Raw genomic sequence first — 27,872 nt, 5'->3', positions numbered from 1 at the left:
TTCTTCATAAGTTGACTGGATGAATTTTCTAACTCTGCAATCTCAAACCATCTTTTCTAAATAATTGAATTGCACAAGGTGAAAAAAATATATTTTTCTTCAAGTATTGCAGAATTTATCTCTGAATGACTTTGCCCCCAAAATGAACCTTAACTACAAATTTTCTCTGTCTGAGAAATACAAATTTTTCTTTACCATATACAAAATATATTATATAACAAATGACTACCCGAACTTTATTCTGTAACAGTTAATCGCCTATAATGGTGGATATTATTTCATTTCAGTCAAAACGGTCTTAGGTGACAGGCTGAAACAAATCTCTGCAGCTTGCTACAGACTGTCCTTGAGTTCACCACCTGCCACTCGAAGCCTTCGAAACACAACACTGAACGAACACGAATGGCTCTTAAAACCACACCTGAAAGTAAATTATGCAAGGTTGTGTGGGTGAAGGAAATTAAACTGCAAGTAGCAGGTAGTGCGGTAACTGTCAGAGTGCAGTGTGGAGAAAAAGTGCCTTAACTGGGCCAACTTGGAAGAGATTGTGGTCATGTATGATTGTATTAGTGTATATGGAACTGCGGTGCCTGCCTATACTAGCAGAAGGTAAAGTTGCGTGCTCACACATGTTAGCACCGTGTGTGACCAAACTAAAAGAAAAACACATACAGTTAAGCCCCTAATTTGTTGGCCCTAACACAGTTTTGGTGTTTTGCCTCTGTTCATCACCACAGTGGATTTTAAATCAAACATTAGAGATGTGATTGAAGTGCATACCCTTTGGCTTTAGTTCAAACAGTATTAGTGGAAATTTGCATTAACTCTTTAGGAATTGCAGCCAGTTTTATACACAGTCATCCAGTTTCAGAGGCTCAAAATAAATTGGACAAACTAACACAAATTTAAATATAAGGGCTGTTTTTTAATACTGATGGATGGATGGAAATCCATTGCTGCTTGTTTGTGGGTCTCTATGCATTCAGATTTATATTTAATGACTGAAAAGCATGCTCTATTGGGTCTAAAGCAGGCGACTGACTTGGCCACTGAAGAATATCCAATTTCTGTGCCTTGAGAAACTCTTCGGAAGCTTCAGGTCATTATCCAGTTGGACTGTGAAGCTGTTCGATCAGTTTTGCAGCCTTTGTGTGAATCAGAGCACACAGTATAGCCCTGCGCACTTCAGAATTCATCCTGCTTTTCTGTCAGCAGTCACATCATCAATAAGCCCAGTTACACTGGCTGCCACACAGGCCCATGCCATCACATTGCCTCTACCGTGTGTGACAGTTGATGTACTATGCTTCAGATTTCTGTCCTTACCAATACTTTCGTCTTCCCATCATTCTGGTAGAAGTTAATCTTGTTTTCATCTGCCCAAAGCATATTTTCCAGAACTGTGTGGGTGCTTTTAGATGTTTTCTGGCAAAGCCTAACCGGGCCTTCTTGGCGTTGGTGTTATGTATTGGCCTACGCCCAATAAAGTTACTGTGTCCCCGAAGTTTAATCCTACTGATACACTGATTTATACTATTTGGTAATGAAAAACTTGAACTACCACATCGCAGATAAAGTACTGCAGTATGAGCTCAGTTTAATTAATCTCAGTAGTTCAAGGAGAATGAGTGATTGTGGTAATCAGCATGACTCAGGAAGACACTGAGTGGGCCTGTGCAGGTCAGCTTGTGGGAAGAACCCCTCCTATTTCTTTGAAACTAAAAAGAACTCATCCATCAGGTTGTGCGTTAGGTTTAAAGCATGGCCCTTGAAAATTGTAGCGTAATGTTTGCTCACAGTCAACTGTTCTAGTGTGTGGTGAGTTCACTGATCCACCTACAGAAAATGTCCTGTTTGTCCTGCAATCTAAGACAGATACTTTTGCACTCGTATAACTGTGGCTACATTTCTCTGTGAATGTACTATTTGTGCGTAGAATATAAAATGATACATAGCTATATACAGTATATAGCTGCTGACCCTGGGCCTTTTTGTTCTTAAATGTGATTAATTTGCACCTTGTTGTAAACCCTATGTATTACACTTCATGAAGGTGTCTCTTAATTGCACCCTTTGACAATGATAATGATATGCCTACCTCCTCAAATTAAATCGGACAGTCTGCACTTCAATCACATCTTGATGACTTGATTTAAAATCCACTGTGGTAGTGTACAGCAGCAAAATTTCAAAAACTATCTTGATCCAATAATCTATAGACCAACTGTATATTTAAAACTAAACATATGTTCATTACATTACATCTAAAATATGAAAAGTGCAAAACATTCATGTCAATGTAGTGACTGTTTACAGTAAAAGCTACATCATTTCATGGTAGGAAATGTCCTACTTTGAGAACTCCTCATTGCTTAGACGAACCATTCACCTAAAAAAAACCCCGACCTTGCTGTGAGAGCAGTTTCATGTACTTTTTTCTCTCTACCAAATCAAACCTGCAAAGGAATCGTGTGTCTACCCCTGTGGCTTGTGCTTGTGAAAGTGTGACAGCATGAAAACATTAACAGCCTTCGCTTTGGCTGTGATGTAATGCTAGCTGCTGGCTAACTGTTTCCTGTGGTCTACGGGAGTCATTTAGTTAATCTGATTTGTGGTAAGGTATACCTTTAAAAAAAACATGGTTAATTCAGTTAAAGTCAACAGAGGTTATTTAGTTAAGCAGAGAAAGCAGCTAATAGCAACAGTCGACAAAGTTTTTAATTATATAGAATCCAATCAAATTCTTCACCGTCATTAACCTCTGTAGCTTTCTCTGCACTTGTAGCCACGCAGTACTGGTCTCTATTTCTCACTTGTAATAGTTCACCAGGCAACATTAAACGAGAATATAATCTGTCATTATTTCCTTAATGACAAGCCAAATCCAAACCGACTCTTCCAAAACTATCTGGAAATTGGAGAGCTAGAAATATTATTGAACTCTGTGTCAAGTGAAATCTGGTCTGTCAGGTCATAGTGGCTGTGTTGCACAAGATATGACTGTATTACCAGTCAGCTGGTAGTCTATAAATGTATGTGATAAATGAGCTAGTAATTTTAAAGCATAAACAAACCAGAGTGGACAGTTTTGGCTTGTCATAGCAGTGATAAAAATGAGCTGTCATTGGTTTGGACAAGTGATGAATCTGGTTCATTACTAAATGTTTTTTCTATGACAAACTTCATATTCTAGTTGTTTTCTTCACTTTATGCAGAAATATCAAGTTAATCAGTTTTACATGATCTGAAGGGATTTGCCTTAAACATACCTTGTGTACAGTATAGCACTCATACAAATACTCTGACCTGGTGGCTTATTTGTCCAGACTGCCACTGAACTGCTGAGTGACCTGGATCATCTTAGCTCAGAAGACAAGACGAACCGTGTCCTTTTCTGCTGTATATAAAAAGTATTCCCTGTAAGCCCCGGGAGAGAAGAGAATCGGCCACAGATCATCACTCTTAGAGTTATAAGAGATTTCTCCTAGCACGCTTCCAGGAGGCAAATATTTTTTGACACGGTGTATCAACCAAGGATGTTCACTTGGTACTCATCTATTACACTGAAAGATCCAGTAAGTTTAACAGATTGCTAAAGTAGAGTGCTGCTAATGTCAGATGTTTTTTCACCACAGATATTATATTCAAGGTTGCTTGAATATAATGTCACAGTACATTTTGTAAGTTATGAGGCAGTTAGGGATGTAGAAGTTCTCTGAATCCACGGTTTGGAGACTCTATACCTATAGACTGTATCTAAAAGATGGATGTAGCCAGTGTGACAACATCCTCTGGTGCAATTTTAAAGCCTAGAGCTAAACATTTTTGGCTGATGCCATCTTGGCATTTTCAAAGCTGACTAGATGAGCAGAGAGTGGATCTGACTTACAGGGACAGGCACTTCCACAAGGTACCGTAGGGACTTGCCTTTAACAAGGACTATAATTTACAAAATGAACAGATGCTGTATTAAATTTATAGCCTGACACCATGGACTCATCAGGCAGGTGTGCACTGACATCATAATTCTAGTGAGCAGTAGGGATGTTTTCATTACATCCCTACTCAATCATATTTTACGACTATTTGTGTACTTGCCTGCATTTAATTGCCCCATTAGAAATAATAGTATTTCCTAGAAGGTACCTCAATTTATGGAAAATGAACTAAAAATAAAATCAATTATTCTGATGTATTTGTACTTCATGATTTATCTGAACAGGTTCTTTAGTTGAACTTGATATTATTGACCAAACTCAGGTTACAACTGGGCCTTAACAGCTCCACATGGCTAACCAGCATAGGAAACACAAGCACACAGCTAATTTTGAGTTGTTGGTAAACTACACAGGCTCTTTACACCAACATAAAAGATAACACTGTCTTAAAAAAAGGCTAAACTCATGCTCAGCTAACCTGTGTGTTTTATGTGAAAGTTTAGCTAACTCTTGCATAATAATCTGCATCTGTAGGTGTTAGCATTCAAGCACTGACTTGCTGCACTTGCTATCGTATCCATTCCTTAGCAATCCCAACACAGGAGATATAGGATGTTATTTTACACTTATGTAGAACATCAAAGTCAATGAAAAACCCTAATAGTATTTTTTGGTACCTGACCTAGGTGGATTCTTTAATTACTTGATTGTAATGCAGGTTTCATTAAAAGGAAAACATTATTGGTTGCGCAAAGTGGTACACCAAACAGACTCCGAATGACACTCTCACTCTCAGGTTAATAGGGGTCTATAATTGTCTGGTATCAATCCAGACTTTGGTGTATTGATAGAGTAAAAGCAGCTGTGGGAGCTGCACACGTGACAGGAAGTAATTACGTTTCCATTATGCAGAGCTGATCATTTCTGCATGCCATTAATGCACTCTAAAGATTTTCCTCTTGTCCACTTCAAAACACAAGGTCACAGTTAATGTAAATAGCTACGCAGTGACCTTCCCGTCACCACAGCGTTTCCCTTCTGTGGGAACATCAGCATTAATGATGAATCATTATGGAGTCTGGCATTTTCGTGTCATTATCTGACAGATTGCAGCTTCTCCATCAACCCCAAAGACACCTACATCTGAATCCTATTATACCCCTCCTTAGCTGTGGTAATGTGAGGAGGATCACCAGGCATTTAACACGTTACACCTGTGATAAGCTGCACTTATGTTAGACAGCTGAGCAAAGCATTGCACTGCGAATACTAAATTTGATGTATTTCAGCACACCCACACATGGACACACAGGCAACACGGAAATAGTGTTTTTATTACCATATGCACCCACACACAGACAGAAATCACACAAGTTTCTTTTGTGATAACAATGTTGTGACTAGGCATGAGTTTCCCCTCAAAAAGGTTTGCTTCAATTCACTGACCCTCTCCTCTCCCTCATTCCCTAAGCGCAGTCATGAAATATGTATTCACATTCATTTTGTTTGGACCCAGAATCAACACCCAGAACCAAAGCACTGTCCTCCTTTGCCAAACCCAATACTTAAGCATGCTTCTTCTAGACTATAGCCTGTTCAGCACTCACAATAGATTTCTGATCAGTTTCTGTGTGGAAGCTAAAGCTGAGTCAAACGTGATTAAAGTAAATCTGTCACAAGCTCAGAACTTTTGCCTTTTTTTTAATTCTTAGAGAAAGAATGGCACATGAGAAAGTATAGTAAACATAGAGCTAATACTCTCTTAATTGGGGTCTTTTTCTGCATACTTTTCATATAGTATAACAAAGATGTTATAAATGTATTTTAAGCTTCTTTGTTGAATGGTTGCATCATCCAATTTGGCTGTGTGTCTGCGCAAGCTTGAGAGCCAGCTGAGCCTTGTGACGACTGGAAGCAGGAAATGAGAATGATGGAAAGATTCAGCCCTGGGGCTCCTGTACCGGATCTGGAAACCAAAAAGAAGACAGTGTCTCTAAAGAGGAAAAAAGCATGACCTACTCTGAAACATCATGTCATCTCCATGTGACGTAAAAGAGGGAACTTTCAATCAACCTCCAAATTAATGTGACTCTCCTTGCTTTCTATTGCAATGTCTAAAAATAAGTATCACCCACCACCAAGTCCATCATTTACAAACACAGTTATGAGAGACAACTTCACAAATGCACTTGCTCAAGTGAAAACCTCATTAATGATAGTTCTCAGGAGTTTTGATTTGTTTTTCCAAGCAGATGGTGGAAGCTACTGAGACAGAAATCATAATTCCAGGCATGCCACAGAAATACATGTACTTGAACCAGCTGGCCACGTGTCCACACGGGATCTCTTCAGGGACTAGAATAAAATGAACGCCTAATAGTCAAAGCACTTCACGGTGACATTCACTTCAAATGGCCTTCTCACTGCGCTAAAACGGAAATGATGTCAGATTGTGAGCATCAGTGGAATGCAGCGTGCCACCTCTTATCATAAGGAAAGACACACAATTGAAAGTGAACCTGGTGCCGTCATGCTCCTCTGTGATGCACAAAGTGCTTTAAACCCGCATCTTCAGAGAGCAGATTGCACTGTTTGAAGTGTTCTTCAAGGATTTGTATTTCGTCCAACGGGCACTGCAGTCAAAGATGATGAATGAAAGGAAAAGTCGAGAAAGACACTGTAAACGATGCACCAAATTCTTGTGTTATGTTCTTTCACCTAAAATGTCAAGCCACAAATGTGCACAAAACCAACGGCTCAAATTAAAAGTGACAGAAACCGTGATCTTGGTGCACAGTCTGTGTATGTACCCTCTGACGTTGCTTTTTAGCAGTTCAGGCTTGTTTGTGATCGCAGTTAAGTCAAAAGTGTATACACAATAATAATATATGCTTCCACTAAGCCATTTTGGCTGGGAGCCCCAGTCTGTTAAGTGGTGTGCAAACAGAGAAAGTAAATTACCATAATACCACATTTCGGGCTGTGGTAAAAGGCATCAAGGACACGAAAACGGACAAGAAAAAATGAAAATGTAAATGTGCGGAGCCAACAGCTGCTCCCAAACACTATTCACATTAAACTGTGTGAAAGGTCTCAAGGATTTGACCTCAAGAAGCCCTTTATGATGACTGCATGATTTGCCCCACTGCTGCACCAAGAGGCAAATGGCGCTTAATGTGTAACGTCAAGGAATTTCGATTGAACTGAAGCTTGAGTTCATCTTTTGATTCAATGTGATTTTATTTGAATAGAGTCAATTCATAACACATTAGATTTCAAGGTACAGACCTTACAATAGCCTGTCAAAGAGGAACCTAATGATTTACTGGTAGAAAGTAGTACAATAACTGCCTTGAAGGCAATGCAATGTGTTGTTGGTGCCAAGGACACAGCTCTCGCCTGCTTTCATTCCTACATATCAAAAACATCCTTTTGTGTTTTAATGGGAGAATTCTCCTCATCCTGTGAAGCCCTTCACATTTCTCTGGGATCAATTCTTGCTCCCATTTTATCCTCCATCTATACAGTATGCCTCTGCTGGGTCAGCTAATGTGTAAATAAAGTGGTAATTTTCACTGTTATGCAGATGATATGCAGCTATTATGTCCTGCTCATGCCTAGCAACATAAATACAATCGCAGATCATAGAGTCACACTTTTCCCTGCTAAGAAATACTTGTAATCTTGAAAAAGTCATCCATGCCTTCATTTCCTCACATTTGGACTATATAATTCCTGCTACACACGTCTGGGGTAAAAGTCCATCTCCACTTCCAGCTCCTTCAAATCTCAGCTGCCAGATGAATTCAGACCAAATCGCTATTATCCTTGGTACACTGCACTAGCATCCTTTTATATATAGAATTGATTTTAAATCTTTTTTAACAACTTGTAAAGCTTTACATGACCTTACATTATTACTGTAGTCACGCCTTGTGAACTGAGCCGCCGCCTGGCTCAGGTGAGACCTTCATAACTATTTCCACAGCCTGATAAATGTTAAATGGGCTGGTACTTATATAGCACCTTTCTATTCAGCCGAACACTCAAAGCGTTTTCTACTGCAAGTTTTATTCACCCAGTCACAAATACACACTCATACAGTGCTTTTATTTCTAAGCGCTTTCTAATGTTTGCAATCTCATGGATGTGTCAGGGGAAAACTCGAGGTTCATTATCTTGCCCAAGGATACAGACCCCTCCAGTTGTTCCCTGACTGGAGGAGTCAGAGAACAACCCACTGACCTTACAAATGGCAGACAACCTGCTCTGCTACCTTGTTGCCTTAATGTATCGCAAGCCTGATGTCTAAAAAAATAAATAATAATCTGACATTTTCTGTTGAGTCCCACAGCTTTGAACTCTTTACTCCAAACTTTAGTAAATTTAGTATCCATTTTTGTTTATTTTTACAGTATTTATTCATCTTGCTTGCCACATTATTTCCTCCTTTCAGTTTTTATGCTCAGATTTGTTGTTGCTTTGACTATATTTCTGATTTCTTTCTGATTTTTGATTGTGACCTAGCTTATTCTATGCTACAAGGAACTTTATAACCATTTTTTGAAAAATGCTATGAAAGCAAATGTTTGTTAATAAGCACAACAAAGCATCTACAGTGTCTGCAGGTGTGCGATGATAGAGAGCACCTAGGACTAATCCTGATCTAACACAGATGTTTCCTAAAATCACCTTTTAGGAGCAGACTCATCCAAATATTGACAGAATCAATAACAATGCTGGTATTGATACTGGAGCAATACTAGCATGAAAGAATCAGAAAGTAACTTTACAGATGTAAATAAAAACACATAAAACGGTGATACGTGTTGACAGGAAATGCTCCACTGCGGTAACGCCATCAACTAGTAAAAAGATTTGAAAGACTACAAAAAAAAAAGAGCTTTCTCTCGGAACGAGCAGCAAAACAAATGATGAGAGGAGGAAGTAAATCTCTCAGACAGAACCAGACCACCAGCACAGAGGTAGAGCCAACGTTTAACCACAGGCACATACATTCCCGGTCTCCAAAAAACCCGGTTTCAAAATAGCTGAAAGGTGTGCTTTGTGTTAAAATCTTATACTGGAAAGTAAAAATCATAGTAATTTACTGGTCATTAAGATATGTTCAGATTTGGCAAATTGATGATGATTCCTCTCATAAATCATCCCCTGAAAGTATTTACTTGGCATCAGATCGATATCAGAAATTGCAGTATCACACACCAATAGGCGAAGTTTTCTATTTAACTTCTCTATTATATTTGTCATATTTCAATCTCTTCCTGATAGTCTTGGACTATTGTGCCACTAAACTCATCTGTAATATTCCCTAGCTAGCCTATTGCAATTTAAAACTACCTTTCATAACTATAATAGAGAGACATTTTAAGATGTATGCTTATTCTTTTTCTTCAGTGGTGACCCCTTGGGAAATAAGGCCAAATGTACAAGTGCTGACTTACTCATTTTCTAACCGATCGTTATGAAGGCTATTATCAGACAATTAGCTTGCCTCAACTTTGCTACTTTGCTTTGAATTGACACGCTAATGGACTGAAGTGGTAGCCAGGCACTGTCCAAAGGTTAGGTTAAGACATCTGTTTGCCAGCATATTTAAAACTTCAAGAACATTTAATAGCTTGTTTGTGGATCACAGATTTATTTATTTTTTCTTAACAGAGCCTCACTGTTTCCCATTTTTCCAGTCTTTATGCTAAACTAAGCATTCAGTCTCTATTGATTCATATTTTCAAGACTGAGAAGAAAAAGACAACTATCTTAATTATATCAAGAAAAGAAGTAGCTGTTGTGCACACCTTACTTTACGTGTAGGTATACATAGATGCATCTCAAATGTCAGGCTAATTCAAAAGAGAAAATGCATTATACTCTGAAAAAGAAAACCTTAATTTCCCCAAATCTCTATTTGTTTAATGTGCCCACTCCATGTTTTACTTAACAAAAAAAAAAAAAAAAAAAAGGACTCTTTGAGATTTCTATATAGTTCCAAAAATCTGGATGTGATGGATATCTGACTCAAAGGTGAAAAGAAATCCATATCCATCACAGCAGGGTTAAGAAAGTCTAATACTTTTCAAAAGTGAGAGGCTACAGACCCACTGCCAAGAGAATAACATGCAGAACACAACAACAGCCTGCCATTCATCACTCGCCAGCTTCAGGTTCAGAGAAATGTGTTTTTATGTAGGGTATAAAAGACAATGCTGCTGGCTTGTGTAGAAAGGCCAGACTTTGCGGCAGTACATCAAGACCCAAATCTTGCAGATAAAATATGTTTGAATTGTTTATCTACAATTATTTTCCTTGCAAACATATTTTGTTTCTCTACATGACTTTGTGGTGTTTGTCCAGTTTTTTAAAAAATCCTTTATTCTTGACAATAAACATTGCCATTTGTTTCAGTCAGGCAGTTTGGCTGCACATCTGAGCTTGCCCACGGGGACGGCTAAAATTCACTTTACTGAGCACAGAGAATTTAAGATCCTCTAGAGACTGTGTGCCTCTAAGACCAGGCATATGCTGCATTACTTAGATTGTATTCAAAAATACATGGGTGCATTTCTTCTTAAAATTATATCTGGCTTCACGTGGAGTGATTCTAATACATATATACTGTACAACCTTGACTGGGGTAAAAGTTTAATGAATTTTGAGCAAACCTACTTCAAGTAAGTTCTACTCAGGTTACATAATGGAACAATTTATAATATAAAACATATGGATCAAAGCATGCAGGAAAACAGATGGACTGCATGATACAATAATTGAAAGCAAGGCACCAACAGAGCTCTATGAAGGCCGGTATACAATTTCCAAATTTTGAGAAAAACACTCAAATCTCCACTAAAGTTTTATGATTTCTTCCTCACGGTTTGGCAGTTTGACACACAATCAAACAAACACTTGTCACATGCCTCTGCCTCGGCTCTCGCCGTGACAGAGAAAAATGCATAATAGCAAAGTGCATAACAACTCTAAGTGCTGCAAATAAAGTTCATTTCAAGTTCAAGTGCCTAGTGCCAGGAGAATCTGTGACCAGTGCAAACTGAGAATGAGATAGGGAGGAACAGGCAGAGTTAGAAAAAAATGAAACAAATAGGCTCAGGTACAAAGGCTCTTGTTTGTACAACAACTGGGTCAGCACAGACATCAGTCAGATGGGAAACATTTTATCCCCTGAACTGAACTCTTTGTGCTGGAGTACTGAACTCCTGATTTCCTAAACCTTACAATTATTACTTTTTTTAGAATCTACTTTCTAGCTCCAATTATTCCTCTGAAAAGGGGCAAATCTCTAGCAGCTACATATGTAGGACTCCCAATCAAATATGTAAATGATGAACCACTGAGAACAAAGATGTTCTGTTTCCACCCAGCCCCTGAGACAAGACAGTGCCACTAACAATGAGCAATCTTCATATCTTGTCTATTTATGACCGTCTGAGTTTCAATATCTTGGTATTTTGTTAATTTTATGGAATGTCATAGTTTGCAATGTAAGCTTCTATATGCAGAATATGCATTTACCAATGAATTTATTAAAGATTAAAGCATTACTGGTAGCCTTATCAAATTTGAATAAATCTTTGGCTGTCATAAGCTCAATGTTTTATATCCCATTGGCATTTACAGCTGCCACTTCATTAGGTACACATGCTCATCTGCTCATTAACACATATGTCTATTCAATGGAGACTTTCACATTAAAAATGAAAGCATGGATCCATGCTGCCGGCTATTAGCTGTTCTGGCTGCTGGTGTAATGGCATGGGGGCCATTTTCTTGGCACGCTTTGGGCCCATTAGAACCAGCTGAGCACCACAGCCTTCTGGTATATTAGACCATGTCCATGCCTTTATGGCCACAGTGTACGCATCTTCTGATGGCTGCTTCCAGCAAGATAATGCACCAAGTCACAAAGCTCAGATTATCTCAAAGTGGTTTGTTGAACATGACAGTGAGTTCATTGTACTCAGATGGCCTCTACAGTCACCAGATCTCAGTCCAATAGAGAACCTTTGAGATGTGATTTGGTGAAATGGCAGAGTTTCATCATGGATGCTCAGCTGAGAAATCTGCAACAACTATGTGATGCCATCATGTCATATGGCCCCAAATCTCTGAGGAATGCTTCCAGCACCTTGTTGAATTGATGACATGAGGAATTAAGGCACTGCTGTATGTAGTAGGGAAACTCGACCCAGCCTAAGTAGTCCCATCACAATGTTTAATGTCGCTATACTGATGCTTTTGATTTTGTTTCTTCTGATCTTAACACGTGTCAACAACTTGGTAAATGGACTGATTCTTATATAACGCTTTTCTACTCTCCTGGAGTACTCAAAGCGCTCTATACAACACGCCGGATTCACCCATACACACCCATTCACACAAGCACTGTTATCTATCAATTTAATGCTTTTTGTCATTCATATGCATTCATATGCATGGATGCATCGGAGAGAAAGTAGGGGTTAGCATCTTGCCCAAGGATATTTGGCATGCAGACTGGGGGAGCCAGGAATCGAACCACCAGCCTTCCGATCAGCTGCTGCTCTACAGCCTGAGCTACAACCACCCCAACTTGGCCTACCTACATGTGAATAGACACAACTTCCTTCTTCCATTCTTTTCCTAAGCATATAAGCATTAACATCAAACTAAAACTCCCGTACTCATACTATAAACTCTGCTACAGGCTCCAAAAACAAGGCTGTCAGTTAGTTTTACCACAGACCAAACAGCCCCCTTCACAAAGATGGATCAATGTGCCCCATGTATCTGTTTGTAGTAAAAGCTCTGCGAACAGTCCATGACCTCCCTTCTGATTGAGGTGGATCTCCTCAAACAAACACTTGTGCCCTCATCTACTGTACATTGCTCACAACCTCTGCTCGTGACAGAAAATACACAGTGATACAACAAAAAAATAAGTACAAAAAAAGAGCACTTCATCATAGTGTTAAATTTACTTAGTTTTTAAATTGGATCTACTTCTATTTAACACAAATGTATTTTATTTAAACAGATGACTTCAAATTTCGCTATTTGTAAACCCATTATGACATCTACAGATGAATCTGCACTTGGCATGACTTCTATTTCAGAAAAAAAAACATGAGTTGACAAAAAATTCTGAAATAAGTTATGATTATACAAATAATCCCAAACACACACCTACATTGTCCAAATGTCTAAATGTCTCAAAATGAGGACAGTAATTGGTAGTGACAGTCAATGATGAGTGAAATTGAACTGCAGAGTAATTACAGAGTTAGATTCATCATAGTTACTGTCTGTAATTATGTCTTGGCAGTTTTACTGTAATTCAGCGATGAGACAGATTACACTGAAGAGAATGTGCAAGACGCAGCAGAAAATCTTCACAACAACACACCACGCTAAATCGAAGCTCATACTGAATGCAGTGTTTCTATATGTGGTGTGAAAAACAGCAAATATATGCTCTGCTGTGTATGCTGCAATGTGTGAAATAGAGATTAATAACAGCAGCGTTTTCTGGGACATTTCAACATCAGACTGTCAGCTCTCCACCCTTGTATGTCACACGTTTCATTAAAAGCGGTGTGTCTGGGCTGCGAAATGGAAAAAAAAGTAAATACTCGCACAGAATAGGCAAATACAAATAAAAGAAGAAAATAAAATCAGCTCAGGTTTTGAGGGGACTGTTTTTTCATGATTTTTCAAGGCCAAACTGCAGTGAAACTGTCAAATATAGGCCAGTTGCAACTGAACACTGACGCTTTGTTCACCTCTTAATTCTCAAAATAAAGTACAGCACATTCCCAGCACCACTGAACTGACGTTTTTATATACAGTCTTCTAAGATTTAAAGGAAAGCGGAAGGTAGAAGCTCATTTCTAAATTTCAGTATATGCTCATTGTTTCCACTTCAAATAAAACTAAGGATCTCCTGACAGACCTTACATAAGAGCAATAAATCACACAGAGGCATTACTGGATGCATGGCATATAATGTGAGCAACAAAACTATGTGCAATCCATATGATGGATTGCAGCAAGAGTACTGACACTATCAATCAAACCCAATAACTGAAACTCTGTATGAAAGGACCAGTAATTTATTTTTAACCTTCAGCTGATACCTGGAAGTATTTCTGCATCGCATGAATTACTATATACAGTAGATGTTTGCTGTTTGTACAGTTTAGCACTTTTTACAGCTATTTTATAAAAATCTGAAAAACACATTGCTGATAGACTGCTTTTCTGTTCCATGATTATTTAAATTTAGCTCTTCACAAGTCAGTGCAGTTGAGAGAGTCAACAAAAGCTCTGTAAATTACTGTGGAATCACATTACTCTTCGCTGAACTAGCTGAAGTAGAAAAACTCCAAGGGAACAATACCTGAATGCTTGGGAGAATGCTATTTGCTGATGTGATGGCCCCTGAACTCTGTTTTCCAAGACGTCCCTGAAGGTATCAGGGTATCAGCTGGAGATATCAGTTGGTTTGGCCCATCTGAGCGTGTACAGGATTGTGTCTCATCCAGGTAACTTCAGGGTTAACATTTCTGTACTATAAAGGCCGTTCACTTCCTACCAGGGTACATCGCCATGGTAACCTATGCTGCAGACATAACCTGCTCCAGATTGGAGATCAACCGATGTGAAATCGCTGCCTACTGACCAATTAGTTCTTTGGGGAATAGCATTTCTGTAAGATCCCTCTACCAGGGTCTGAAAGTTTTAATAGTGTCTCAAGCCTTTGTCTTTCTTAAATGAACATCAGTAATGAATTAGATTCTTAAATGCATCTTTATTCCTTTTTCCCCCCCTTCCTGTTGGCTGTCATCTGTTTTATAAGCATTAAGAACAGAGCACCAATTTGCACGTAGACCAATCTTACATTTGAATTCTATTTTTACATTTATTCCTTCTTTGCTCACAGATCATTAAAACACCACCGAGGATGCAGCTGAAAGAATAGAAACTAAAACTGTCTTTTAAAGATCAGTTCAATGAAATACTGATTATAATTCATCCGTGCATTAATGATAGACTCATCAAATTGATAAATCTGTCAACTTACATGGTCAGCATTTTTCCAGCCTTCAAATCAGCTCACCTTTCTTAATACAGTGGTCTTTTTCATACAGACCAAAGCACCTATAGTATTCATGCATTCATACAGTGTTTTTAATACCAAACTAATATATAGTGCTTTTCTTCTTACACACAGTCAAACACAGACACTTACACAGCTGTTTTGTCTGTAGTAAGTGTGTTTATTTCCATGTGTAATGTGTGTTTATCCCCTTTATATTTTTTCTCTCAGTAGTTTCAGCTTCCTCTGAAAAATCAGTAGTATCCATTATCCAGAATTGTGATTAGTCAAATGGTGCCAATGCCACCCCTTTTAAATGAAGGTGCAGAAAAAAAATGGTTTGACTTAGCAAGTTCACAACTAGCTTTCTGTGATGTCTCAGCCTGATTGCTGATGTTGGGTTGAGGGAATTCGTGGTCCAACTGGTCCAAGGACCCAACAAGCTAAAAACTAGTTATGCTGTGTTATTGAATGAATGCTCTATTTTGAATGAATTCTGAAAAAAAAAAAAAAAAAAAAAAAATAGGGGTGTAGAGTTGAGTCATGTTAATAATCAATAAAAAAAAATTTCACCACAGATCCAGTTAAAAAAAAAAACAAAAAAAACATGTCATATATTTGCTTAATAGATTCCTTCATGCTATTATGAGAAATATTCTATTTCACTGTCCACTGCTGTCTTCTCCCATATTTGTCATAATTTTGTAGAGCTGTAACATACAAATGTAAGATTTAACATCTTAGGTTTAATATACTGTCGTCAAACAAAAAGCAATATGACAGTAAAAGTCTGGTTAAAGTGCCCCTGTAATATATAACATACTGTAGCCTTAAGCAGTGAAATCCAAAAGGACAGCAACCAATCCATAATTAGTCCCAGGAGTTGCAGGCCTGTTTGAAAAATTATTGAATAAGAAATTAGAAATGAGTTGTTATTCTAGAGAGCAAACCCTCTGCAACTCTGAAGTCATTACAAACACATCAAAACATTCTCTATCTACACTTTGTCGCGAAACGTTTCCCCTTCTACAAACCAATTACGCAGGGAAATGGGGAGGTACTGCAGGTACTCTCCTGAAATACAAAGGATGGCACTGCAGAAAGGATTTGGGTCTTTAAGCACTTGGACACAGAGTGATTAACCTTTATCTTTCAACCTGTCCCTGTCAGACATCATTAGTGAGGGGACATTCACAAGAAAAGGTGGCCTGAAACAAGGAGGAACATAATGTGGGCTACGTACGCCCACGTTTTGTCAATTTTAATCCAAAGAAGCTGGTGAAATGTGCTCCGACATACAAATACAAAGCATTAAGAAATACAGCACTGTGCCAGAAAAAAAAAAATAAACAGCCTTCATTTTTCAGATTAGTAAATGCACTGTAATTAATTTTAATTCATTAGTACTTTTTCTTGGCTGCTCTAACCTTACATTTAAAATGAATTATTTTCCAAATCCCTGCCTTTTAATTGAGGTATAATTTATTAGATTGTTTTGTTTTTGTTGCTGTTTTTTTGTTTTGTTTTTTTTATTTGTTTGCAGTATTTTATTTTCTTAACATTCCCTCTGACTCGCTTCAAGACTTTTGCTTTTCCTTCCCTCGACCTAGCGCTGCATAGCAGCATGACCTCGTGGGCAGACAGGACCTGGCTAATGAGGAGGCAGTGGCAGGTGAATGCATATTTCTTTCCATAATATTATCCCTGGGGATGTGCTTATTATAGGTGAGCTGGGCAACATGTTCTCCATGTGGCCCTTAGGAGAACAATTTTTACTGTATGGCTACCAATACTTATTTCAAGTATGTATCAAAGCTTACTATTCATTAAATGGAACCGTTTTGCTCATGTTCAGCACCACATTTTTATTCTTGGGCTCTCCTAGAGTAGATCTGAATGATTCACAGTTCAAATTAATCTTATAATCTTACACTGAGCCATGGTGTAGCCCCTAAATTCACCCACTATATCAAACAACCTTTTTTTTTAAGTTCCTTCTTAGTCTGTTTAAGCCAGCTTTCTTTTGATTGGCTGCCAACTTCATGAACATGTTTTTACAGTATCAATTGGTCCTGTTAGTAATTTCTCTTTCTATGGTGGTTTCTACCTATTCTATAAAAATTTAAAAAGCGCCCCCCTCAAATTTGATTACATTTAAAATACGGTGCAGGATATATTTGCAGGATTTCAAATGGAGCTACCAGACTAAATAAGGAAACTAGTCTCATTGCTGCTTGATAACATTTTGCACAGATCAAATGGTCATGACTTGTGTTTTGCTAACAATAGAATTATATAAACCCAATATAAAAACCTTACATTAAAAACCAAAAAAAACCCCCCAAACCTCAGAGTACAAATTGAAGTGATGCCCTCTAGTTTCATACCCCTGACACTTAATAAAACCTCCAAAGCAAATGGATGGAAAAAGCATAAAAAGGAAGGATAACAAGAGCGCACTAGTCCCTGAAAGAATATTGCTCTAATGTCTAATTAAATGTAAAATTGTAATGTTTATGGATTAGCATTACAATTAATAGCATGTTGTGACTTCTGCTCTATGGTTTAAGAAGTCAGTGTATAAATGGTTGAATCAATCTTCATAGCTGTGGCTCTGGACTGGTCTCATTAGTCTCTTGTGTGTAAGTCATGCGGCTTACACTACATACACAACACAGAAGAAAACAGCTACCTCTGCTGTGCAACTTATACAAGCATATTTTCATGATACATCTTGTATATTTTACATAAGCATGAAGAAATAAATTAATGCAAACAAGTAAGCTAATAAGCTGGAGCTTTTCAGTTGCTCAGAAAGTGTTTTATTTTCCAACCAAGGTGACTTTTGGATGCTTCTACTGCTTCACACAACATAATATTTTTTGCTTTGATGTGCCTATGACTAAATCCCCTGAATGCACTGGGATGACATTGACATTCTCAACGCACAGCTTGCACCACTGCTAAGTACACTGCCTAAAACACTGAAGTACAATTACTATTTGTATTGTTATCGTTTGTGTTATTATTGTCTAAGACAGCTGAAAAGGTCTAACTCTCATTACATAAACACTAAAGTGAGACTTGTCAGCTGTGAATCTTAGGGTTTTTTTTAATGACATGACCGGAGGCTTCAAAATAAAAACAATGAAATCTTAACTTCTGATCAGTAAAAAATAATAATAATGAAGTATGACCCTCTTTGGCCACTGCATATTTCTGCAGGGAAATGACTTTGTTTTCATAAAGACCATATACTAAGCACTGATATGAAAAATAATATTTTATTTATTAGCAGCATTCAGCAACCTGAAAGACTTGGATTTTCAGCTTACATAACAGTTGACTTTTTCTGCCTCCAGAGACTTGAAATCTTATTTATTACAGTCATGATCATTAGTCGTCATTATTGTAAGCATGTAATCTGCGTATGAATGGGATACTTTTGAAAAAAAAGAGAGGGATCCTGCGATATCTAAGTGTCAGGAAACACACAAAAAAAATCAACCTTTCTTTATGTGTAATGCTAAAGAGCATAAACAGAAATCCGAGATCAACACACGCAATGGCAGGAAAACAGAAGGGTGTGTTAATAGAGGGAAAATAATACTGAGACAAAGGAGAAAGGGAAACTAGGGCTATATATACACACACAGACACACTGAGGGCTAATGAGGGAATTAGACACAGCTGGGGAACTAGGCACGGGCTAAACTAATTAGGATAACGAACTGGAGAAGTAAGACTAAATGCATAACACACGAGACAACTAACCGCCAAACTAAATCAGGAAACAGCTAAACAGGGACTCAAACACAATAGTAAACTTAACATGATGAAATGAAAACGGGAAAACTTCAGGAAACTAATACTCTCGTAAAAAAATAGTGACTGGAAATAGGAATGCTAAAGACACACATAAAGATGATAATATAAACATATTACGAATCAAATAGAAAATTCAACCAGAAAATATTCAAATATAAACAGAAGTTCCCAAAAACAGTCGAACCCCCCAAGGATTTGACTGTTTTGACTGGGATATTTTTTGGACTTATGAGATACACATTTATTTGAACACTTGTTTAAAGACTGTCATGTCACTTTTTTCTTGTAAGGACACATTTGATTTTTGTTTGTGTGACTGAGTGAAAAAATTTGTATTTTAATACAGTTTACCCAGTTTGTTTATATGACTTTGACTATGTCAAACAGCTTTTAAAGTGACTTTGCCAAGTGGCCTGAGACTTACACATGCTTTTTTTTATTTTAATGTGCTGAATATGTTAATGAATACTTCTTTGATCTGTCAAAGTTGTTTTTCCTGCTGCCTACAGTAAGTGACTGGGCTGGAGGAAAGGCTTTTACAGCACCCCAGGCTGGCCAGACAATCATGCCCCACCACAGCTGCAAAGCTATATTCAACTCAAAAATATCCTGTTTACAAAAGAAATTTTTATTTGGCTGGAGGCTAGAGTTTAAAATAATAATAATAATAATATTTTTTTTCCTTCTGTTTCATATTCTTCCTTTCAGTCCTGGCATATATTCTGTACCTCATTTCAGCTTTCAAATATCCTTCAGGACCAGATATTTAATCTTGCTTAAACAGACCAAGGAAAACATATTTAGTTACACTCCTCTGGTAAATGCTTGACATTGCATTCAGCAGTGTCCAAACCAAAATCTAACTGATTAATTATCATTGAAATATGAAGCAAATAATGGTTTGCTACTGGTCTCAATCAGCTGGTCTAGTATGGTTCAACTTGCTGTAAGCAGACAGAAAACATAACAGAGTTTTCCCCACATGACACTATCATCCAATAGCTCCCCAGCAAAGTGATAACAGACGATTTCAACCCCATTATCTGAAGAAGCCTATTTAATTTGTCGCGGATTTGTTCCTTTTTTTCAAATGCAACACCTCTTATTACTGTCACTGAATATAAAATAATATCATCGAATACATGTTCCCCACGTAACTGCCCTCCGAGGGAGAATGCCTCCTGAATAAGTGACTTTTACAAAAACTCGGGGGGCGTCATTACCTTGTTCAAAAATGTATCATCTACAATTACTGAGTTGATGGGTGAAAATGTTTTTATGAAGGAAAAGCTAAAAAAATAAAACACTAGCTTCCCCGTAGTTCTCCACGGGCATGCTGGAAGAAGAAGTGCTTGAAAAACTTGAAGGGAACTATCATATCCTTGATTCCTTTGACTAAAATTGCTTTCTTTAATTCAAAGCTAGAAGCCCCCTTTTCAAGCAACCACTACAATGACAGCTCTAAGGCTTTAGGATATATATGTTTATGACACACCTCAACTTGTACAACGAAGCACATTATACTGTATGATGTGGGACTTGGAGGTCTGCAGTCACCATCAAGGCTCCACTTCACTAATTGTCTGGGGATTCTTGGAAATATCAGTTCCAAGCAGGCTGCACACTGGTTGGTGAAAGGTGCAGGTTTAGTGTCACCTTCACAGGCTGTTCCATTACTCTGTGCCCTGAGAGGGAAGAATGGCACTGAGATCACAGGCAGCCCATAGTTTTTGTAGTAGCAGCTCTGGATCAAGTAAAAAAGGTTTTCGGAATATATCTCTAGTTTACTGCGGTATTTCACTATATAGCTGAATTAATACTGTATATAGTTGGAATAATAACTAGTTGAGACCTCCAGAAACCACCTATTCACTCTGAAAGGCTCTGCGTTGTGCAGAGGGCAGCTTTCTTTTGTCTGCTTGCCATGTTGGCACACAGGGCCCTGGATGACACCAATATAAATATGGATAAAGCAAGGCTGCTGTCAGAATTCAGTTCATGTTTTAAGACACAAATGCTCTTCGGTTAAGGTCAACAACCAAACAGATCTTTGTCACTTTGTGCTTTCAGTGTCTGGAGAATTTCTCAAACTGGATCATTTTGTTTTAACCTGCTCATGCTTATACCTTGAATGAGCTAAAATGTATAAATGAGCACAGAACATTTACCTGGTTGTTAACTTATCATTATATCATATGTTGCTATTATTTATTTACACTTATGTCAGGCCTTTATTGTGTAACTTCTTGGACAAGCACAGCCAATCAATCAAGTTAAAATCCTTTGGAAATAGGATTTTGTAATTTGGTCCTTTCCTTCGATAATTGGCACGTTCACAGTCAAAGCAATCTGTGATTTTCACACTTTAGCTGTAAATGATTTCTATTCACAGATTGACAGACTTCAATTATTTCCAATGAAATTCAAACACCAGTGAGAGCATCTATTTTGGTATCTCATAACTTAAAATACAAGGTTGGAACATTTATATTTTTGGAAAACAGCAGCGAAAACACCAATTAAATCTATCAACACGAAGTCTGAACTCTTTCTGATGTTATGCAACCAGCTGTTATACAATCACAGTTCAAATGTTGGCTGACTTGACGATACAACAATGTGCTGTGGTGTTTTTTGTTCTTGGCTTTTGGCAACAGTACAAAGCTGTGATCCTGCGAAAAGGCAGCAGAGAATATTTTTGTTTCTTTAATGAATGAGAAAATGTAATTCAGGAAGTCACACTATTAGAATAGGTTACTTTCAGGTTAAGAGGAGGAACAGAGTTACTTTGGGAAAACTTAATAGTGTGCATACAAAGGTCTTTTGTTGATTGGTGGAAGGTCGGATTATTATTACCAATCACCCAATCTACACATGAGCAGAAACCAAGACAACAATATAGTCTTTGTTTCAATTGAGTAATTTCCTCTTTAATTTTGTTATTCTTGGCCTTTGTGTTTTTCTGTCACTTTAACTTCCTGTCTTTGTTAGTTTTTCCCTCCTATGTGATTGCGTGCCCTGCCCTGATTAGTCACACCTGCGTTCAATTAGCCTATCAACCCCCCTCAGTTTACACTCAATGTACCTTGTTAGATACACCTGTTCATCTGCTCATTTACACAAATATCTAGTCATCCAATCACATGCCAACAACTCAATGCATTTAGACAATACAGACAAGGACAAAATGAGCTGCTGAAGTTCAAGCTGAGTATCAGAATGAAGAATAATGAATGGCACGGCTGTTGGTGCCAGGCAGGTGGGTCTGAATATTTCAGAACTGCTCATCTACTGGGATTTCCCCAGACAACCATCTCTAGAGTTTACAGAGATTGGTCTGAGAGAGAGAAAATATCCAGCAAGCAGCAGTTCTCAAGGTGAAAGTGTATCGGTGATGCCAGAGGAGCACGTCAAGCTGCCAGAAAGGCAAAAGTAACTGAAATAATGACTTGTTACAACCAAGTTATGCTGATGACCATCTTTTAAATGCACAGGTTGAACCTTGCAGTAGATGGACTACTACAACGTTCAGATTTTAGGGCTAGAATTTGAGTTTAAAAACCACAGCCTACCTGAGTATTGTTACTGACCGTGTTCATGTCTTTATGACCACAGTGTATCCGTCTTCTGATGGCTGCTTCCAGCATGGTAATGTGCCATGTCACAACTCAGATCCTCTCAAACTTACAATGAATTCACTATAATAAAATGATCTCCACGGTCAATAGATCTCAATCCACTTCAGCACCTTTGGGATGTGGTGGAACGGGAAATTTTTATCATAGATATGCAGCACAGATATTGTGCAAATCTACGGCAATTGTGTGATGCTATGATTGCAATATGAACCATATTCTTTGTGTAATGCTTCCAGCACCTTAAATCTATGGCATGAATATTTAAGGCAGCTACGAAGGCAAAAGGGGTTCCAAACCAGTACTAGCAAGGTATCTGGTAAATATATATACATCTTGTTGTTCACTTAAAACTAAACAGATTATCTCCTTCCTTCTTTAGTCAAGTTATCCAGACTTTACTTCTATTCCTTGTGTTCTTTATATACCTCATGTTTTCGTTGTTTTTGTTTTCCCTGACATATTATCTCTTTGCTTATGACTGTGTGAACTGTTTAATTGACACTGACTTTTGCCTCTTCTTCATTTGAACTGTAGGTATAATCATTGCTTGTTTTTTTTGGATTAAAGATTGGATTCTGGACTTCTACCCTGCCTCCTGTCTGTCCTGCATTTGGGTTCCCTCCCTACAGTGACTGTCACAGGCAGTTTTTATCTTGTGTTTAATCTGTGTTGTTATTCTACTCTGTAAGGTGAATTAGGGTAAACCGAACCAGCAAAATCAAGATGAGGTCCAGAGATTATCCCTAGAAAGGATGTAATGAGTGAAAATGTTTAACTGGCTGATTTGGGCACAATCATATCACACTAAGCCTTGTGTGAGTGAGTGCCTTCAACTGGAGTTTAAATAAAGGAACATAAGTCTGGAGTGGCTGGTTTCTGTTGGTAAACAGACCAAATTTACTCCACTGAGTACTGAGGTGGATGAAATTTTGCCCGCATAGCTCTCCTCACTATTAGAATTATAAAGTATTCCTAAACGATCAGTCATGAGTCCATAGAATGATTATCAAATTATACACAAACTCTGAATTCACCATGAAGATGTTTCTAGGGACAGAAATATCTAACTATACGTCATCATCAACTGTAATCAGTAATCTGACCTTCAAAACCTTTGCTTTCCACTTCATACTACTCTGTATATAGGGCACATCTCTGAAAACTGGAATTGGACAAAATGTCTGATAAGGAATACAAAATTCCTGCGACAGTATCCTGGATAAAGGAACACTGAGTACTGTATCCATCCTATTATCCTTTCAAGAGTTTAAGGTAGATAAGGATGGCTATTCAATCCATCCGAGGGTCATTTGGATTATTTGTAGAGGAAAAAAATTGCTCTCTGTGCATAGTAATTTGTTACTTCAGGATAAATTTGTAGGGATTGTTCACTGCTGAAGCATGAGGAAAATAAATCAGATCTGAAACAAATTCAGAAACTGTTAAAGACGATGAAGCTGCTCTGCTGGGATGTGGCTGAGACTGACTGGCAGTCAGAGAATATATGCTGAAGGATTACAACACTGCTTAGTTATGGTTGACTACAGAGCATCTTAATGCATATGGACTGTACTGGAAATATCCATGAGCAACAAACAGTAGTGGAACATATTAGTAGCACTATTAGTATTTATAGTAGTTAGTATTAATTAATTTGTATTAATAACACACCTTATCATTATGTTTTTTTCTTAGGCAGTAATGAGAAATTATTAATAAATCAATAGGAATCTAATTCTGCTCTGGCATTTTCTCCCTTGGCTCTATTAGTTTGGCTTTTGTTTTTATCTTATGTGCTGCCAGCAAATAGATTTAGATTATTACACCCAAAAACAAACATTTGCACACCAGTTAATCTAAGCTTAAAAAATACAGGCTGTTAATGCTTCTCATGCTCTGTTACTTAGGACAAACTTGCTAGTTGTATGACTTGCAGGAGCACTGCTAAAGCTGATTTTGGAACTTTTCTTCTTTGTCATTTGAGGGTCATGGTTCCTAAAGAACTTGTTCATGGCTCTTTTTGTCACAGCATTAAAAATGGTTTGGTCTGCTGGTCACTGGGGAAATCAAGTCACACAAGAACAGGCCCCAGTTCAGACTCATTCCTCTAATAAGGTAGCTCAAAACCAGTCACTGCCTGGAATTGTTCCTATGTACCTCCCAGTAAAATACAATTCTTCTAGTATTTGTACTTGTGAGTAAAAGAAACACTGATCAAATTTATTCTAACGCCACAAGTTTTATGTGGTATACTAAACAAGGCAAGACCAGAATTTACTGTATAAATAGCTTGACAAAATCAACCAATATTGTCATTAAGGAGTCGGTGATATTTCACCATTTCGTTTGTAGTTTTTTGAAAAACTACACAGCAGCACAACTTTAGCACAAAACAAATCCAAAATGTAAGTAACAGGAAATATCTAGAATTGCATTCCAAATCATGACGCGGTTTTTTTTCTCGCCGCATTGTCATAAATGAGAAGAATACCACTAATGAGAGGGAAAAAACACAGAGGCTCCTCCAGAGTCTTGTTGAAAGATTGAAAACAAAAAGTAATTACAGTAGGTGTGTAGGAGGATCAGAATGATTAAAGCTGGGAACATTCGGATGCAGAGACACACTAACAAGATGCTGAAAAGCAGGAGAGTGCTATATGCGATAAAGCACCATAAATTTGATAAAATACAATTATGTTGGAGACAGTAAACAAGTCAAAGTCCTGTGAAGATAATGGAGTTTTATATTAAAACGTAAAAATGCAAATTTAAATGTACGACGAAGTTAAGGCACATTTCTGTGTGATGCATTTATCTAGTTTAGCTGTAGCATTAAAAAGACATTGAACAGCATTTTTGCTATAACTTTTTATTCTGAAATCTATTTTGTTTGTTCTTTGTAATTGCCACTGAAAAACGACACCATCAGCATTTAAATTTGTATCCTCCAAATCTATCTTTCATTGCTGCTACCGGACTGCCTCTGGGCTGGAATTTTCCGGTGATTAATAGGATTTGTTTTACCAAAGACAAAGTATGTCAGCAACCGCGAAAACAAACTGTTATTTGCTAGCTGTTAGACAAGCCATAAGCAAACACTGACCTGAAAATACTCCGTTCCATTTTTCTATACCACCGAGGCAAAAAAAGACATAAAATTAAGAGGCATTTAAAAAAAAATAATTAGCACAATACAACAAAAATATCAGTGACAGCATAATTCTATACATAAAAATATATATATTAACAAAAAGGTAAAGTGTAAATATGAAAATATTTTAAGATTCTCTTAAAAAAAGGTAGTGCCAAAAAACAAAAAGACCATTTCTACTTAGTTTGTCTGAGGTGTTGCAGTGCTTCTGGTGACTTGGCTCCACATTTTTATTGCTAATCAAATTAGCGTTTTTAAGCTACACAGCTACTTTTTCTGTCTAGTTAATGTTAGACTTTTCTCAGCTTCAGCGTCTGAGAAACAACACATTTTATTAACAAATAATGGGGTTACCATGTGAATTAACCCTATCTGTTATAAAGTTGTAGACAGCCAGGGCTCATAGTGTTTGCTGCCTAGCTCCCATGTTAATTTTATTGTTTTTGTTATTAGCCATAGTTGCTAGCCGCTACCTTATTGCTGCCTGCCTGCCTGCCTGCTGGGAGCTCTGTGAAGTTGTGTATCAGCTAGAGGAGACAAAGATGACACTGCTGGCATCAAAACTCCTGTAAATGTTTAATAAATTGCAGGAGTAATTTTTTAGTCTTGATTAGCATCTGAGAATGGATTTTACTGTGTATGCATTAGGTTTGACAAACCTAATTCATACATAGTAAAATGAAATTTTCTAACCTTTGTGTCATCACACACTTGTTAAATCACTTCTGCACACTTCTTCCACCAAAACCCAGCAAACATGGCCGAGACCCCTAATGTTATCTACTGGTCGCAGTAAAATGCCAAAAACCGAACCATAGATGGATGGACGTTAGTGTGGTTTCCATGTATAACAGAAACCGCACCACGCTGTGTCGTGGAAAGCAAGAAATCGTAATCAGATTGCTGCAAATAAGAAATTACATGCATTTCTTTTTTTCTTTTTATACAAGACAATTAATATAGTTAATATAGTTGTTTATCGTAGGTTTAATTCTATTGTGGTAAAAGAAGAATAACTACTGTAGCTGATATAGCTGTACGGATCAGGATAGCCACAAAAATAGGACATATAAGATGTTACAGTTTTGGGATTTAGACATTTTAATTCATTACTCTGAACATGAGGTATTTGAGCAGCTAAAGTAAAAGCATTACTACTGGAGAGAGTGATTACATGGCTTCTGCAATTGTGATGTTAGATGCTGTAAATCGTCTGCGGTTCTTGAAAACAGAGAAAAAGCACAAAAACAGTTATTAATGTCATGTGATAAACTGAGTTGAAAGAGGTCATCTTTTCTGAATGATTCTGGTGTTTTCCCAAGAGGAGAGGCTACTGGGAATGTTAAGGGCAAAATACTTGCAAAGTACTTCAAATTGTGCACTTTGCAAATATGTGCTGTAAGCATTCAGCTACTGGAGGCTTCCCATTCTTCTCTTTCACCCATACAGCCTTTCGCTTCATCCATCCTTCTTTACAGATCTCTTCACATCAATGCAAACTCTGCGTCATCCTTTCACCCATCCCTCACTTTTCTCCCTGAGCTCTCCTTTCTTAAAGTTGGACCTCAAAAGGTACTGATCCTGTGCATTATGAAATCTCTTTTTTCCAGGCTCATATTTTTCTTTTCCCTCTCAGCCTAACTTGATTTGCGACGACCTCTTGAAGGTTTTCAGCTTCCATACAATCCAGTACCTCAAATCATTAAATATTAGACCCCATAACAGCCGCGCTGATTTAAATCATTGGTTCGATTTTCCTGACACTTTCAAAATAAAACTGTAGAACTTATATTAATTCTTTGTGTGCTTCTTACTGCGCTGATTGATTTGGTTTCTGTTTAATCATGCAGCAGCTCACTGTCTGATCATCAATAAATCAAGTACTTCTCAATATGTCTGAGAACTGATAATGTTATAAAAACTTTAAAGGAACAGATTTTTCCCCTGGCCTGGAAGACCACACACCAATTGAATTACTGTGCAGAAACAAATTCCTCCCATTGACAAGATGTTAGTGCTCATGATGCCATGACAGCTAACTGCACTCTTCTGGCTGACAGATGATGTTCAGTAGAAAGAAAATATCTCTAATATAATGTTTGTGGAATGTTTTTTTCTTTTGGTTTTTTTTTTTTTTTGGATTGTTACAGACTTTTTGGTCTTTTTTGACTTGTTTTTTGGGCTTTTAAATTCCAAAACTTGGC

General features: G+C 37.6%; 1 protein-coding gene across 3 annotated transcripts in view; it reads right to left on the bottom strand.

Annotated features, from left to right (window-relative positions):
• Positions 1-27,872, bottom strand: part of b3galt1b (UDP-Gal:betaGlcNAc beta 1,3-galactosyltransferase, polypeptide 1b) — a 55,429-nt gene that overhangs the window by 23,648 nt on the left and 3,909 nt on the right. The window contains exons 1-2 of one of the 3 annotated variants that reach the window (XR_005608596.1): positions 14,353-14,537; positions 5,283-5,904 (exon numbers count right to left, since the gene is read on the bottom strand). The exons of 1 other annotated variant lie outside the window; for it this stretch is intronic. The gene's annotated coding sequence lies outside the window, so the exon portion shown is untranslated. Of the gene's footprint in view, positions 1-5,282; positions 5,905-14,352; positions 14,538-27,872 lie in introns of those variants that run through there. One more of the 3 variants, XR_005608595.1, reaches the window with a different exon arrangement.

Source organism: Oreochromis aureus, linkage group 16, assembly GCF_013358895.1.
Source record: "Oreochromis aureus strain Israel breed Guangdong linkage group 16, ZZ_aureus, whole genome shotgun sequence".
Taxonomy (NCBI): domain Eukaryota; kingdom Metazoa; phylum Chordata; class Actinopteri; order Cichliformes; family Cichlidae; genus Oreochromis; species Oreochromis aureus.
The sequence above is the reverse complement of the archived record's forward strand: the minus strand, read 5'-3'. Positions and strand labels throughout refer to the sequence as shown.